The following is a 15842-nucleotide window of genomic DNA, read 5'->3' as shown; positions in this document are numbered from 1 at the left end:
AGAGAGAGAGATGGCACGCTTAGGACTGGCACACAAGCCCAAAGGCCAATATTAATCTCCCACTGATTGATTTATTGATTTTTTCAGGTAGAATTTAGAACCCAAATCAACCAAAAAAATAAATAGGCTTTCTATGGCCCACTATTTGTGAGAGAGATGGCACGCTCAGGACTGGCACACAAGCCCAGAGGCCAATATTAATCTCCCACTTTTTTTTTTTTTCCAGGGAAAATTTATAAACCCAATAAAAAAAATAATAAATAGGCTTTCTATGGCCCACTATCTGAGAGAGAGAGATGGCACGCTTAGGACTGGCACACAAGCCCAAAGGCCAATATTAATCTCCCACTGATTGATTTATTGATTTATTCAGGTAGAATTTGGAACCCAAATCAAGCAAAAAAATTAATAGACTTTCTATGGCCCACAATTGGAGAGAGAGAGATGGCACACCCAGGAGTCAAGACTGGCACACAAGCAGAAAGGGCAATATTAATCTCCCACTGATTTGATTTTTTTTTTTTTTCAGGGAGACTTTAGAAAAAAAAAATACAAAAAAAATGATTTTTTCAGGAATAATTTAGAAACCAAATAAAATAAAATGATTTTTTCAGGAAGAATTTAGAAAACAAATAAAACAAAAAATAGGCTTTCTAGGGCCCACTGAGTGAGAGATGACGCACACAGGAGTCAGGAGTGGCACACAAGCCCAGAGGCCAATATTTATCTCCCACTGATTGATTTTTTGATTTTTTCAGGTAGAATTTAGAACCCAAATCAACCCAAAAAATAAATAGGCTTTCTATGGCCCACTATTTGTGAGAGAGATGGCACGCTCAGGACTGGCACACAAGCCCAGAGGCCAATATTAATCTCCCACTTTTTTTTTTTTTTTCCAGGGAAAATTTATAAACCCAATAAAAAAAATAATAAATAGGCTTTCTATGGCCCACTATCTGAGAGGGAGAGATGGCACGCTTAGGACTGGCACACAAGCCCAAAGGCCAATATTAATCTCCCACTGATTGATTTATTGATTTTTTCAGGTAGAATTTAGAACCCAAATCAACCAAAAAAATAAATAGGCTTTCTATGGCCCACTATTTGTGAGAGAGATGGCACGCTCAGGACTGGCACACAAGCCCAGAGGCCAATATTAATCTCCCACTTTTTTTTTTTTTTCCAGGGAAAATTTATAAACCCAATAAAAAAAATAATAAATAGGCTTTCTATGGCCCACTATCTGAGAGAGAGAGATGGCACGCTTAGGACTGGCACACAAGCCCAAAGGCCAATATTAATCTCCCACTGATTGATTTATTGATTTTTTCAGGTAGAATTTAGAACCCAAATAAAGCAAAAAAATTAATAGGCTTTCTATGGCCCACTGAGTGAGAGATGGCACACACAGGAGTCAGGAGTGGCACACAAGCCCTGAGGCCAATATTTTTCTCCCACTGATTGATGTTGTGATTTTTTCAGGTAGATTTTGGAACCCAAATCAAGCAAAAAAATAAATAGGCTTTCTATGGCCCACTGAGTGAGAGATGGCACACACAGGAGTAAGGAGTGGCACACAAGCCCTGAGGCCAATATTTTTCTCCCACTGATTGATGTAGTGATTTTTTCAGGTAGATTTTAGAACCCAAATCAAGCAAAAAAATAAATAGGGTTTCTATGGCCCACTGAGTGAGAGATGACACAGACAGGGATGGCACTCTAGCAGAAATGCCAATCTTAATCTCCCACAAAAAAAAAAAAAAGGAACTGTCCTTCAATTACTATCTCCCTGCAGTAATCTCAGCCAGGTATGGCAGGCAGCAATAAGGAGTGGACTGATGCACAAATTAAATAAAAAGTGTGGACAAACAAACAAGATAGCTGTGCAGAAAGGAAGGAACAAGAGGATTTGTGCTTTGAAAAAAGCAGTTGGTTTGCACAGCGGCGTACACACAGCAATGCAGCTATCAGGGAGCCTTCTAGGGCAGCCCAATGAGCTACAGCGCTGAGGAAAAAAAAAAAATGTAGCTTCCACTGTCCCTGCACACCGAAGGTGGTGTTGGGCTGTGGAAATCGCTACAGCACAAGCGGTTTGGTGGTTAATGGACCCTGCCTAACGCTATCCCTGCTTCTGACGAAGCGGCAGCAACCTCTCCCTAAGCTCAGATCAGCAGCAGTAACATGGCGGTCGGCGGGAACGCCCCTTTATAGCCCCTGTGGCGCCACGGACAGCAAGCCAATCACTGCAATGCCCTTCTCTAAGATGGTGGGGACCAGGACCTATGTCATCACGCTGCCCACACTCTGCGTTTACCTTCATTGGCTGAGAAATGGCGCTTTTTGCGTCATTGAAACGCGACTTTGGCGCGAAAGTCGCGTACCGCATGGCCGACCCCGCACAGGGGTCGGATCGGGTTTCATGAAACCCGACTTTGCCAAAAGTCGGCGACTTTTGAAAATGAACGACCCGTTTCGCTCAACCCTAGCCGTCACCAGCGGGTCTGTCTGCAATGAAGGTTTTTTTGCATGACAGGGCACTGATATTTTTCTGCACTAGACACTTTTTTCAAGCCATCTTGTATATGTGGAAGTACTAGTTTGGGGAACAGAAGCTTTTTAAGCTTTGATTACGCTTATATATGCTCTTGGGAGTATTTTACATTCAGAATATCCTCTTAACTATTGTATATACAGTATATTATGATGAGAAATTGTGTGCCTAATAGTATATCCTGCATATATAGACTATTGCATAAGTCATGATGCAGGTTTTTGATATTTACATGGCAGTATTGAAATATGGTGCTTTTTTAGTGGCTTTATTTATTCAACATTACATTTCTGCTCTGTCTGCCATCAGTGTTTTTTGAATTTCCTTGTCTTGATATTTTATTGATGTTTAAATAAAGTATATAGTTTTTTATATTTGCCTATGCCTCGTTTTCACCTACAATTGGTGTGGTGTTTTTTCTATTAGCATAACTTTACTAAAGTGTAACCAATATAGTAGTGTCTATAGTGTGGGTGTTACTGCAAATGGTGGAAGAATCTCACTGTAATCCTGCTATATCTCATCTGATTTTAAATGACCAGATTTGAACCTACATTTCATATGTAACTAGGACAAAATGAATTTAAAAAGTACCCTACTTCTGCATTGATGTGAATCTGCATATTTTAAAACATAAATTTCACTTACACCGTTGTAATAAAACAGTCACCAAATAAATGTGAACTAAAACAAGTGATGGTCAACTTTCTGTATCAGTACATCTGTACTATATTCAGTAAGCATACCTATTTCAGTAATATTAATTGTCAATTTAACATAATACCTGCACTGCATCTTTTCTGTTGTCCATGTAGTCAGTTGCAAGCATTAAAATTCAGGAACTAAGCTATCTTAGCATGGAGGTTTCAGAAAGATTATACCATTTCATGAAGTTGTCCATTACTTGGAAAACCTCTTCCTATATATTCTATATTCCACAGGGTAGAATAAAAATAGCACATATTTTCGTCCCGCACCAGTGCCATTTCAGTGATGTCAGCACTGAGTCTACTAGGGCTCGTGTGACATTGTTATGCCTGGGGACCACTGCAGCCAATCAAAGCTTTCTCACATAGTACATTCCTACACACACAAAATTATACTCCAACAGTAGATTCCCTCACACACACAGGATGCCCCCATAATTCTCCTCTCACAATGTGATGCCCCCACAGCTTACCCACGGACAGTATGATGCCCCACCATATATTTCCTCATTTTTCTCCATGGTGCTCTCCTCAGTATCCCCACCCCACACAGTATGGTGTCTCCATAGTCCCCCACAAAATACTATGGTCACTATGCAAGATCCACACACTATGATGCTCTCACACCTCTCAGCACACAGCATAATGTCCCACAGTCCCCCAACACAGTATTATGTCCGCAACAGTTCCCTCGCAGAGTATGATTGCCCCAATAGTCTCCCCCACACAGTATGATGTCCGTACACACTTGCCTGTCACATCCCTTCTCACATATCCTGTGTTACTTGTCTTTGCTGCAAGTCTAAGTAATGTCTGAAAGCCTTGCTAGGTCCAAGAAGGTTGGGGACTATGCCCTGATAGCTAAAAGTTAAAAACTGCTGATTGACAGTTGTTTTAACTTATTTTTGTTTGAGCAAAATAAATAGGCTGCATTCTGTGATTTAACAGACTTCTATATGACTTTACCTAAACTATTTAGGCACGTGGAAAAGAATCTGCAGTTACACTAATAAGAATAGTTAGAAGGTTAAATTGATACATTTTCAATCTTGAAGTATTTCTGTGTTCCTATTAGTGTCATCTGGCAATCCGGACAGCCTTGATGTAGCTGACACAGAATGCAATATTCATGAGTCCCCAGATTCAATATGGTTCTGACCTATTTTTGGAAATAAGAGTTTAGTATATTTATTTCAGAGATGACATTCATCAGTTCATTCCTCCCACAATTCCACAAAGAAAAAGGCCTCTAAAATGAATAATAGACTTCTTTTCTTCAAAGAGTTTAGATATACAGTAACAGATGGTGATCCTATTGTTACTCTATATTCAGAAATGTGCATGAAAATAAGATGTCATACAAACTACACAGAAGATGGCTTTGATGTACAACCCCTGGCAAAAATTATGGAATCACCGGCCTTGGAGGATATTCATTCAGTTGTTTAATTTTGTAGAAAATAATCAGATCACAGACATGGCACAAAATTAAAGTAATTTCAAATGGCTTTAAGAAACACTAAAAGAAATCAAGAACAAAAAATGTGGTAGTCAGTAATGGTTACTTTTTTTAACCAAGCATATGGTAAAAATTATGGAATCACTAAATTCTGAGGAAAAAATTATGGAATCATGAAAAGCAAACAAACAAAAAACACTTCAACACATCACTAGTATTTTGTTGCACCACCTCTGGCTTTTATAACAGCTTGCAGTCTCCGAGGCATGGACTTAATGAGTGTCAAACAGTACTCTTCATCAATCTGGCTCCAACTTTCTCTGATTGCTGTTGCCAGATCAGCTTTGCAGGTTGGAGCCTTGTCATGGACCATTTTCTTCAACTTCCACCAAAGATTTTCAATTGGATTGCGACCTGGACTATTTGCAGGCCATGACATTGACCTTATGTGTCTTTTTTCAAGGAATGTTTTCACAGTTTTTGCTCTAGAGCAGGATGCATTATCATCTTGAAAAATGATTTTATCATCCCCAAATATCCTTTCAATTGATCGGATAAAAAAAGTGTCCAAAATATCAACATAAACTTGTGCATTTATTGAAGATGTAATGACAGCCATCTCCCCAGTGCCTTTACCTGACATGCAGCCCCATATCATCAATGACTGTGGGAATTTGCATGTTCTCTTCAGGCAGTCATCTTTATAAATCTCATTGGAACTGCACCAAACAAAAGCTCCAGCATCATCACCTTGCCCAATGCAGATTCGCGATTCATCACTGAATATGACTTTCATCCAGTCATCCACAGTCCACGATTGCTTTTCCTTAGCCCATTGTAACCTTGTTTTTTTCTGTTTAGGTGTTAATGATGGCTTTCGCTTAGCTTTTCTGTATGTAAATCCCATTTCCTTTAGGCGGTTTCTTACAGTTCAGTCACAGACGTTGTCTCTAGTTTCCACCCATTCGTTACTCATTTGTTTTGTTGTGCATTTCCTGTTTTGGAGACATATTGCTTAAGTTTCTGGTCTTGACGCTTTGATGTCTTCCTTGGTCTACCAGTATGATTGCCTTTAGCAACCTTCCCATGTTGTTTGTATTTTGTCCAGATTTTAGACACAGCTGACTGTGAACAACCAACATCTTTTGCAACATTGCGTGATGATTTACCCTCTTTCAAGAGTTTGATAATCCTCTCCTTTGTTTCAATTGACATCTCTCATGTTGGAGCCATGATTCATGTCAGTCCACTTGGGGCAACAGCTCTCCAAGGTGTGATCACTCCTTTTTAGACGCAGACTAACGAGCAGATCTAATTTGATGCAGGTGTAATTTTTGGGTATGAAATTTTACAGGGTGATTCCATAATTTTTTCCTCAGAATTGAGTGATTCCATAATTTTTACCCTATGCTTGGTTAAAAAAAAGTAACCATTACTGACTACCACATTGTTTGTTCTTGATTTCTTTTAGTGTTTCTTAAAGCCAGAAAGTTGTTATTTGAAATGACTATAGTTTTGTGCCATGTCTGTGATCTGCTTTTTTCTACAAAATTAAACAACTGAATGAACATCCTCCAAGGTCGGTGATTCCATAATTTTTGCCAGGGGTTGTAATAGTTCAGATGCGGAAACACTAGTTTTCTTACCTTTACATGTTGTATTTAAAGAAGCACCACTCCATTCAAATAATTTTTAATGGGTAAACTTGTGGGAATGTATATGCAGTTAATGTACTCACCTATCTATGTCCTTTCCCGTGTACAGCGCCGTTCCAGTCCTCTTCTGGGTCACGTGACTAAAATTCCAAGTCTCTACATCACACAATGCTCTATGGAAGTTACTTTTACAATTTAAGGCTATAGGCTTCCATTTTAATAGCGACTTCCATCTCACACATGAACTTCAGTATAGCCATCATGTGACCCATTGCTGACAATGTTGATCGGAGATTATATTTCTCAACTTACATTACACTACATAAACATTTACATTTACACAGCCTTGAGCCTTAAAATATGTAATGAGACTGCTTCTGATATGTCACCTTCTGTCATGGGATCAGGAGGCGCACGTGGTTTGTGGACAAACTGTGCCGTGGACCGAGGAGAGCCTGGAGGGGTGTGGCTAAGCGAACACCTGACTTCGCTAAAGCCCCTGATGGTGGGGTTAGACTTGGCTCCTTATAGATGCCAGGTGTTACTCCATGACAGACCTCGGATGCATGGCAGCTGACCCAAAAGGGACATGACACTACTGTAGCTATACTGTAGTGTCTGTAGGTACTGTAGCTATACTGTCCGGAACAGCTGATTCCCAGAAGGGCAGGTACTGGCAGCCACAGCTGGTATACAGACAGGTGCTGGCAGGTATGGGTGATATACAGGCAGGTGGGTACAGGCAGACACAAATGGTATACGGGCAGGTCGGTGCTGGTGGGCACGGCTGATATACTGGCAGGTGCAGATGAGCCCAGCTGATATACTGGCATGTGCAAGCAGGCACAGCTGAAATACAAGCATTGGTAGGACCCAGTTCAGACTGGACGGACAGGGTACTTACAGTAAAGTAGCAAGTGTACACACTGATCACTAAACTTGCACAGCGACAACAGAATAGAGATAGGTACTAATTCAGAAACAGCAGGTACTAGTTCAGACATTAATAACGAGATCCCAAATACAGATATCATTATTAGAAGTACAGCATATGTATATATGGGTATGACCCAGTGAAGCTCCTAAGCTAGATACAAACACCAAATCATGGAGTAAAAAACACCACAAAAATAGCCAAGTGTTTTCTTGAATAGAATAAAATGTTTAAATTCTTTAATAGCAAAAAGAAATAAAAAACAATCAATGAATACAAGATATATAACCACAGAGATATTCAATTACAGCCTCAGATGCCAAGATGTACACAAAAGATGCTACAGACATGACACCACCATGGAACAAAATTATATAAAAGTATAAACAGTCTCCCCAATCAAAGTATTATTTCAAATTAAAGTGCAATGTGCAAATTCTTTAGAGATTGTGGGGATAACTAAACCCTGAATGTCTAGAAGGAGTGAGTATTACCACAATCGCATAGAAATATTCTCTCAAATCTACGGTCAGTGACCTATCACATACAGCTTCACTCCACAGGAACTACAGGGCCATAAGTATTATAAATATTTCTTACCCATAGTGATGTCCATCTATAGCAATGCGCCCCGACGTGCATTTCTACTGACTTGTTCACTGTGCAAGTGGCTCATGTGTTTTTTTGGTTCTATAATTGTTCTTTGTTTCTACAAGACTGGGGAGTCCACCACTCCTCTGTGGGTCATTTGCATTGTAGCTGTTCCATCCTGCATGTCCACATGGATATATTTTCTCTCTGAACCCTGCTTATACAGGTACTATACAGATGATCAGGTTTTTAAATACATCTGATAGGGATTGTATACATTAGATTGGACTGCTCTATTATGGGTATACCTTGGCGATTGGTGGAGCAGCTTAACATACTTTTTTTGCACAAAAACGTATTAACTAAATACCCTGTATTTTTTTCATTTTTTGACTAGCGCTTGCTTATTTACTGTGACTTTTTTACAACAGAGTATTTTTTACCTCGCTGTGCGCTTTTGTGTCTTCAAGTTCTTTGGTGGTGTGAACAGGTTTCTACAGACTTGTTCACTGTGCAAGTGGCCCATGTGTTTTTTGGTTCTAGAAATAGCAATTGGTAGTGTGGTCAGTTTGCTCTCAACAGATCATTGGTGCTGCAAAATGCATAGACTGCCTCTTCCCAAGCAACCACTGGGTAAGGGTACCGTCACACAGTGCAATTTTGATCGCTACGACGGCACGATTTGTGACGTTGCATCGTCGCTTAATTATCGTTTCAAACATCATAGACTGCGGTCACACTACACGATGCACGGCGCTGAAGCAATAAATTCATGACGTATTTGCGATGTAGAAGTCGTATGGGACAGTCGTACGGTCGTGTCACACACGACGATTCAGAGCAAATTTTGCATAATCTGTGCGTGACGTTGTTCACTGGGGGCGTGTTGTGCTACTAGCTAGTGTGCTGATAGGCCAAAGGTTCTGTGCACACAATTGGTTGGAAAATTTGTCACCTGAGCGCTATTGTTCCCAATGCCACCTCACTGCTTTCAAAATTTCCTTTCTTCACTTCGTACTTGGACACTTGGTGGACCTGGACATTGGAATTTTGTACTTCGCTGAATATACCACGCTTTGCACCGCTGCTTCGAGGTATGTAAACCGCTTGGGCGTGGTGGATGGAACGCTGTATGGACGGCATGAGTGCTTCGTTCCACCGCTGAAGCGAAGCGGATGGTACACTGTTGTGACTGGAGGGCTACAATGTGGCAGATGGTACGCTGTTGTGACTGGTCGTGACTGGTGGGCTACAGCGTGGTAGATGGGACGCAGTTTGGTCGGCATGACCGCTTCGTTCCGCCGCTGAAGCGATGCGGATGGTACGCTGTTGTGACTGGTTATGACCGGTTGTGTCTGGTGAGCTAGAGCGTGGCAGATGGTACAATGTATGGTCACCATGAGCGCTTTGTGTGGCTGCTGTGGGGAAGCGGGCGGTAGTGGCCTATGGCGCGGCAGATGGAAGTAGCGATGCGGATGGTACGCTGTTGTGACTGGTTGTGACTGGTCGTGACTGGTGGGCTACAGCGTGGTAGATGGGACGCAGTTTGGTCGGCATGACCGCTTCGTTCCGCCGCTGAAGCGATGCGGATGGTACGCTGTTGTGACTGGTTATGACCGGTTGTGTCTGGTGAGCTAGAGCGTGGCAGATGGTACAATGTATGGTCACCATGAGCGCTTTGTGTGGCTGCTGTGGGGAAGCGGGCGGTAGTGGCCTATGGCGTGGCAGATGGAAGTAGCGATGCGGATGGTACGCTGTTGTGACTGGTTGTGACTGGTCGTGACTGGTGGGCTACAGCGTGGTAGATGGAACGCAGTTTGGTCGGCATGACCGCTTCGTTCCGCCGCTGAAGCGATGCGGATGGTACGCTGTTGTGACTGGTTATGACCGGTTGTGTCTGGTGAGCTAGAGCGTGGCAGATGGTACAATGTATGGTCACCATGAGCGCTTTGTGTGGCTGCTGTGGGGAAGCGGGCGGTAGTGGCCTATGGCGTGGCAGATGGAAGTAGCGATGCGGATGGTACGCTGTTGTGACTGGTTGTGACTGGTCGTGACTGGTGGGCTACAGCGTGGTAGATGGAACGCAGTTTGGTCGGCATGACCGCTTCGTTCCGCCGCTGAAGCGATGCGGATGGTACGCTGTTGTGACTGGTTATGACCGGTTGTGTCTGGTGAGCTACAGCGTGGCAGATGGTACAATGTATGGTCACCATGAGCGCTTTGTGTGGCTGCTGTAGGGAAGCGGGCGGTACACTGTTTTGGGTTATGGTGGCCTATGGCGTGGCAGATGGAAGAAGCGATGGTAGGCATGAGCGCTTTGTGTGGCTGCTGTTGTTAAGCGTTTGGCACACTGGCAAAAGTATTGTTTAAAGGACTCTTTGTCAACAATGTAATTTTTTTTTATAATTATTTTTCAGATGTCAAATCGTGTGGAGTTCATCAGGGATTTCATCGAAATTTATCAGTCTTTTCCCTGCCTCTGGAAAATCAAATCTCCTGAGTATTGTAACAGGGAAAAGAGGAGGGAGGGTTACTTAAAGCTCATTGAGCTTTACAATTGTCATGCACCAGAAGAGGCAGCAAACGAAGCAGTTATTAAAAAGAAAATCCAGGCGCTCCGCACGGTGTGGAGGAAGGAGCTGAACAAGGTTCTTCAGACTACAAGGTCCGGAGCTTCCACTGAAGATGTTTATGTGCCAAAACTTTGGTATTTTGAACATCTTAATTTTCTGAGGGACCAAGAGGTGCCACGGACTTCCACGTGTCTTCGCAACTTGGCACCTGTGGAACAAATTGTTTCGGAGAACCACGCCGAGCAGGAGTCACAAGGGCAACAAGTAAGTAGCTCTTTGGACGAAAGTTCACCGATGTGTCCTATAATTACATAATTTTTCTCTGCATTTTATGTTTTATACTTCTGATTATCACATCAGTTTGAAGTTGTTACAAAAACATATACACATAAGTAACCCTGTCGCAGTCAAGTATTATATGGGGAACTTAATATGTATGAAATGGCGATATATCTAAACCATACCATCTAAGCAATATAGAAAATAGTATCGCTTCAAGCTGCCGATGTACTCTTGTTGAGACTATTTAGACTATAAAATATTCGTCAGGTTCCCCTAGCAGTCAGAACAGTGTAGTTCAAAGTATTAAATAAAAGGGAGGGTTAAAGAATATTACTAAGCTTAAAATATATTATAATCTTTTTTTTACCTACTACGAATATATAGTTTGGATGCGGTTATGGTGGTACAACTTTTTGTTGCCGGGTTCATAACTTGTTTTTTTTTTCCCCCCCAGGATGACAGTGCGCAGGAGAGTACACTGGACTGTTCACAGGACTGCACGACAACAGATTTAGTGGAGGCTGCACCTGCCAGGACTCAATCGAGGCAAGGTCCAAGAAAACGGAAAGCCACCTCAGACGCCTCGCATGAACTATTGAGCCTTGCTAAGAAGGTGTTGACAAGAAATGTTAGCCCTGCGTTGCAGGGGTTTGGACACTATGTGGTTGACAAACTGACCAAAATGGACGACAACCAAAGAATACTAGCAGAGCGTCTGATTATGGAAGCAGTAAACAGGGGTACTGATGGCGATTTGGACAAGAACACTTGTTTGGTCTCTTCCCGGCCAATACAGCGGACAGAGCCATCAAATTACAATGGTTGGTCACAGTGTCAGACATCGATGCGACACAATGCTCACGTTTCCCACTTCGGCCAGCCACCCCCTAATAACTCCTACACGCCAATACCGTCACATATGGCTTCGCCCATCAGGCACCAAAGTTTTCAGCCGGAACAATCGTCGTATCATAATTTGTGATTTCCTAACTTCTTTTACATTCCTTTTTATTTTATTGTCTTGTTAAAATAATGTTTCAAATAAAAGCTTTTATTAGAAATTCTATCACTACTTTTTGATTGGTGTGTCTCGATCACAGCACTGTATGAGGGCACAAATTAACGTAACAAATTCATGTACAGTTAACTAATACAAAAAAAATGGAATGATAGTTAAACTAAATATTTTTATTGTAACAACCAAAAATGTCTTATTGGCCCGCCTACAACTGCTGGCACATGTCCCGCAGCTTCTGCAGCTCCTCCATTGCCACATTGTGCTGCTCCTGAATACGCGCCATAGTGTGGATTAGCTTTTCTATGCCGGCTTCAAGATCCTCCTTGTTCACAGTGACGACAGCTGTGGGTCAAAAAACATAACATTAATAACACAGTAGTCTCCCGATGTGTCTTTGCTTCTGTGAAGGAAAAAAAAAAATAACAGTCAGCATATAAGGGCAAAACTGACTTGGGGGGGGTGTTTGGGTTGGGGGTGAAAGAGTGGGCCTGCAACAAAATCAAAATAACTTTATTGTGGGAACCTACTAGGATGTTGAGGCACGGAGGGCACTTCGGGATCTGAGTCTGTGTCGAATGCCTTGTGCTGTCGGCGGCGGCGCTGTCTCTTTGCCTCTGTGAAGGGAACAAAAAAAAAAAAGGTCTGTCAGCATATATGGCAACACTGGCTGCCGGGGGAGGGGGTGGGGGGAAGAGGGGACCTGCAACTGAATCCAAATCACATAATTGTGGGAACCTACTAGGATCTGGAGGAGTAGACCCGGAGGGCACAGATGTAGAAGAGGCTTTGCGGGATGCCTCGTGGCGGCGGTGGTGCTGTGTCTTTGCCTCTGTGAAGGGAAAAAAAAAAAAAAAAGGTCTGTCAGCATATATGGCAACACTGGCTGCCGGGGGGGGGGGAGGAGGGGACCTGCAACCAAATCCAAATCACATTATTGTGGGAACCTACTAGGATCAGTTGTCTTTGACCCGGAGGGCTCTGGGACTTCAGAGGCGGTGTGAGAAGCCTCGTCGCTACGGCGGCGCTGTGTCTTTGCCTCTGTGAAGGAAAAAAAAATTTAAAAAAAAAAAGGTCTGTTAGCATATATGGCAACACTGGCTGCCGGGGGTGTGGGGAGGAGGGGACCTGCAACCAAATCCAAATCACATTATTGTGGGAACCTACTAGGATCAGTTGTCTTTGACCCGGAGGGCTCTGGGACTTCAGAGGCGGTGTGAGAAGCCTCGTCGCTACGGCGGCGCTGTGTCTTTGCCTCTGTGAAGGAAAAAAAAAAAAAAAAAAAAAAAGGTCTGTTAGCATATATGGCAACACTGGCTGCCGGGGGGGGGGGGAGGAGGGGACCTGCAACCAAATCCAAATCACATTATTGTGGGAACCTACTAGGATCAGTTGTCTTTGACCCGGAGGGCTCTGGGACTTCAGAGGCGGTGTGAGAAGCCTCGTCGCTACGGCGGCGCTGTGTCTTTGCCTCTGTGAAGGAAAAAAAAATAAAAAAAAAAAAAGGTCTGTTAGCATATATGGCAACACTGGCTGCCGGGGGTGTGGGGAGGAGGGGACCTGCAACCAAATCCAAATCACATTATTGTGGGAACCTACTAGGATCAGTTGTCTTTGACCCGGAGGGCTCTGGGACTTCAGAGGCGGTGTGAGAAGCCTCGTCGCTACGGCGGCGCTGTCTCTTTGCCTCTGTGAAGGGAACCAAAAAAAAAAAGGTCTGTCAGCATATATGGCAACACTGGCTGCCGGGGGAGGGGGTGGGGGGGAAGAGGGGACCTGCAACTGAATCCAAATCACATAATTGTGGGAACCTACTAGGATCTGGAGGAGTAGACCCGGAGGGCACAGATGTAGAAGAGGCTGTGCGGGATGCCTCGTGGCGGCGGTGGTGCTGTGTCTTTGCCTCTGTGAAGGAAAAAAAAAAAAAGGTCTGTTAGCATATATGGCAACACTGGCTGCCGGGGGGGGGGGGGGGGGGAGGAGGGGACCTGCAACCAAATCCAAATCACATTATTGTGGGAACCTACTAGGATCAGTTGTCTTTGACCCGGAGGGCTCAGGGACTTCAGAGGCGGTGTGAGAAGCCTCGTCGCTACGGCGGCGCTGTGTCTTTGCCTCTGTGAAGGAAAAAAAAAAAAAAGGTCTGTTAGCATATATGGCAACACTGGCTGCCGGGGGGGGGGGGGGGGAGGAGGGGACCTGCAACCAAATCCAAATCACATTATTGTGGGAACCTACTAGGATCAGTTGTCTTTGACCCGGAGGGCTCTTGGACTTCAGAGGCGGTGTGTGATGCCTCGTGTCTACGGCGGCGCTGTCTCTTTGCCTCTGTGAAGGAAAAAAAAAGTTCGGTCAGCAGTTAGCTGTGCCACATAGTACTTTTCACCGTTCATACTGTCCCATAGCTGTTGGACATAGTGGCTCTGCAACGTTCAAACTGTCCCATAGCTGTGGCACTGCAACGTTGAAACTGTCCCATAACTGTGGCACATAGTGGCTCTGCAACGTTGAAACTGTCCCATAGGTGTGGCACATAGTGGCTCTGCAACGTTCATACTGTCCCATAGCTGTGGCACATAGTGGCTCTGCAACGTTCAAACTGTCCCATAGGTGTGGCACATAGTGGCTCTGCAACATTCATACTGTCCCATAGCTGTGGCACATAGTGGCTCTGCAACGTTCATACTGTCCCATAGCTGTGGCACATAGTGGCTCTGCAACATTCAAACTGTCCCATAGCTGTGGCACTGCAACGTTGAAACTGTCCCATAGGTGTGGCACATAGTGGCTCTGCAACGTTCATACTGTCCCATAGCTGTGGCACATAGTGGCTCTGCAACGTTCAAACTGCCCCATAGCTGTGCCACATACTTTTGGGTACCTGAGTACTAACCTCTGCGAATCTCCTGGCGAAGCTCCTGCAGGCGCTCTGGACTTTTGGACTTGAGATCGCCCCATTTTTTCACTATCTGGGCCTTGCTGCGAGTTATCCCAAACCGCTTCCTGAGGCCCTCAGACACCACACGGACAACTTCCTCCTTGTGCTGGTTGCGGTGCAGCACCATCCCTGTGGTTTCATACTGCATCCTATCCATTGTTCCAATAAGGAACTTGAGCTCTGGGATGCCCATAGGTGGACCACGGCGACTGGCAGCCATTATCACGATGTCAGGGGACAAAAACAAGCTAGGGCAGGCACGCAGGAACGCTGTACGTCATCACGCCGTCATAGACCACGAGCGTACATTACGTGCCGCTCCGGCGTTATATAACGATCCTTCGAACGGCATTTACTATGTGCGTTCCTTTTGTAACGATCAGTCGTCACAAATGTGACGCTGTTCATAAACGGCAACGCTATTGCGATGCCAATCGCGCGGCAGGACGGCGGAGCGCTGCTCCTCCTCTGGGCGTTGCTGTTCAGGGTCATTCCATCTAAAATGGCGGCGAGAATGCGTTCTGCTCCTCTGGGGCAGCCAGAAATCCTTTTTTTTATTAGTCAGATGGATGCCATGGATTACGAAGGTCTGGAGAGCCGCCCTGCCCACCCACACATCCACAAGCGAGAAGTGCTTGGCCACATAACAAGAATGATGGAGAGGAGGTTTGGCGTCTGCCGCAGTCAGCTTCAGCTGCGTAAAAAATGGGCTGACCTCCGCTATAAAACGCCACAAATGTTTGCTGAGTTGCGTGCGGAGGCAAGGCGAGGCAAGTACTAGTATGGGGGAATTGGGAGATGCATGCTGTCAGGAGGGGGGGGGGGTTTGGGAGGGAGGCTTGCGCTCATGGTTGCCAACGTGACCTCAAATGCATTAAAACACATGCCCCGTTTTGTTAAAATTTAGTTATTTTCCAAGCAGAATATGCGTTGTCCGTGAGAAAACTTGTCGGGTTCCCTAATCTCAACCACCATCTTGAAATTATTAAGATGTCCATAATTTTTACTTTCTCAATTTCCCATAAATATTAACGGAGGAGGTTGGCCTACTGATGAAATAATACGTTTTCCAAAGACAGGAAGACCATTGAACACCAGAGCCCACATACATGTCTGAGTATCGCACCCCTGTAAAGT

The sequence above is a fragment of the Ranitomeya imitator genome, chromosome 1 (assembly GCF_032444005.1).
Source record: "Ranitomeya imitator isolate aRanImi1 chromosome 1, aRanImi1.pri, whole genome shotgun sequence".
Taxonomy (NCBI): domain Eukaryota; kingdom Metazoa; phylum Chordata; class Amphibia; order Anura; family Dendrobatidae; genus Ranitomeya; species Ranitomeya imitator.
Note: the sequence above shows the minus strand (reverse complement) of the source record.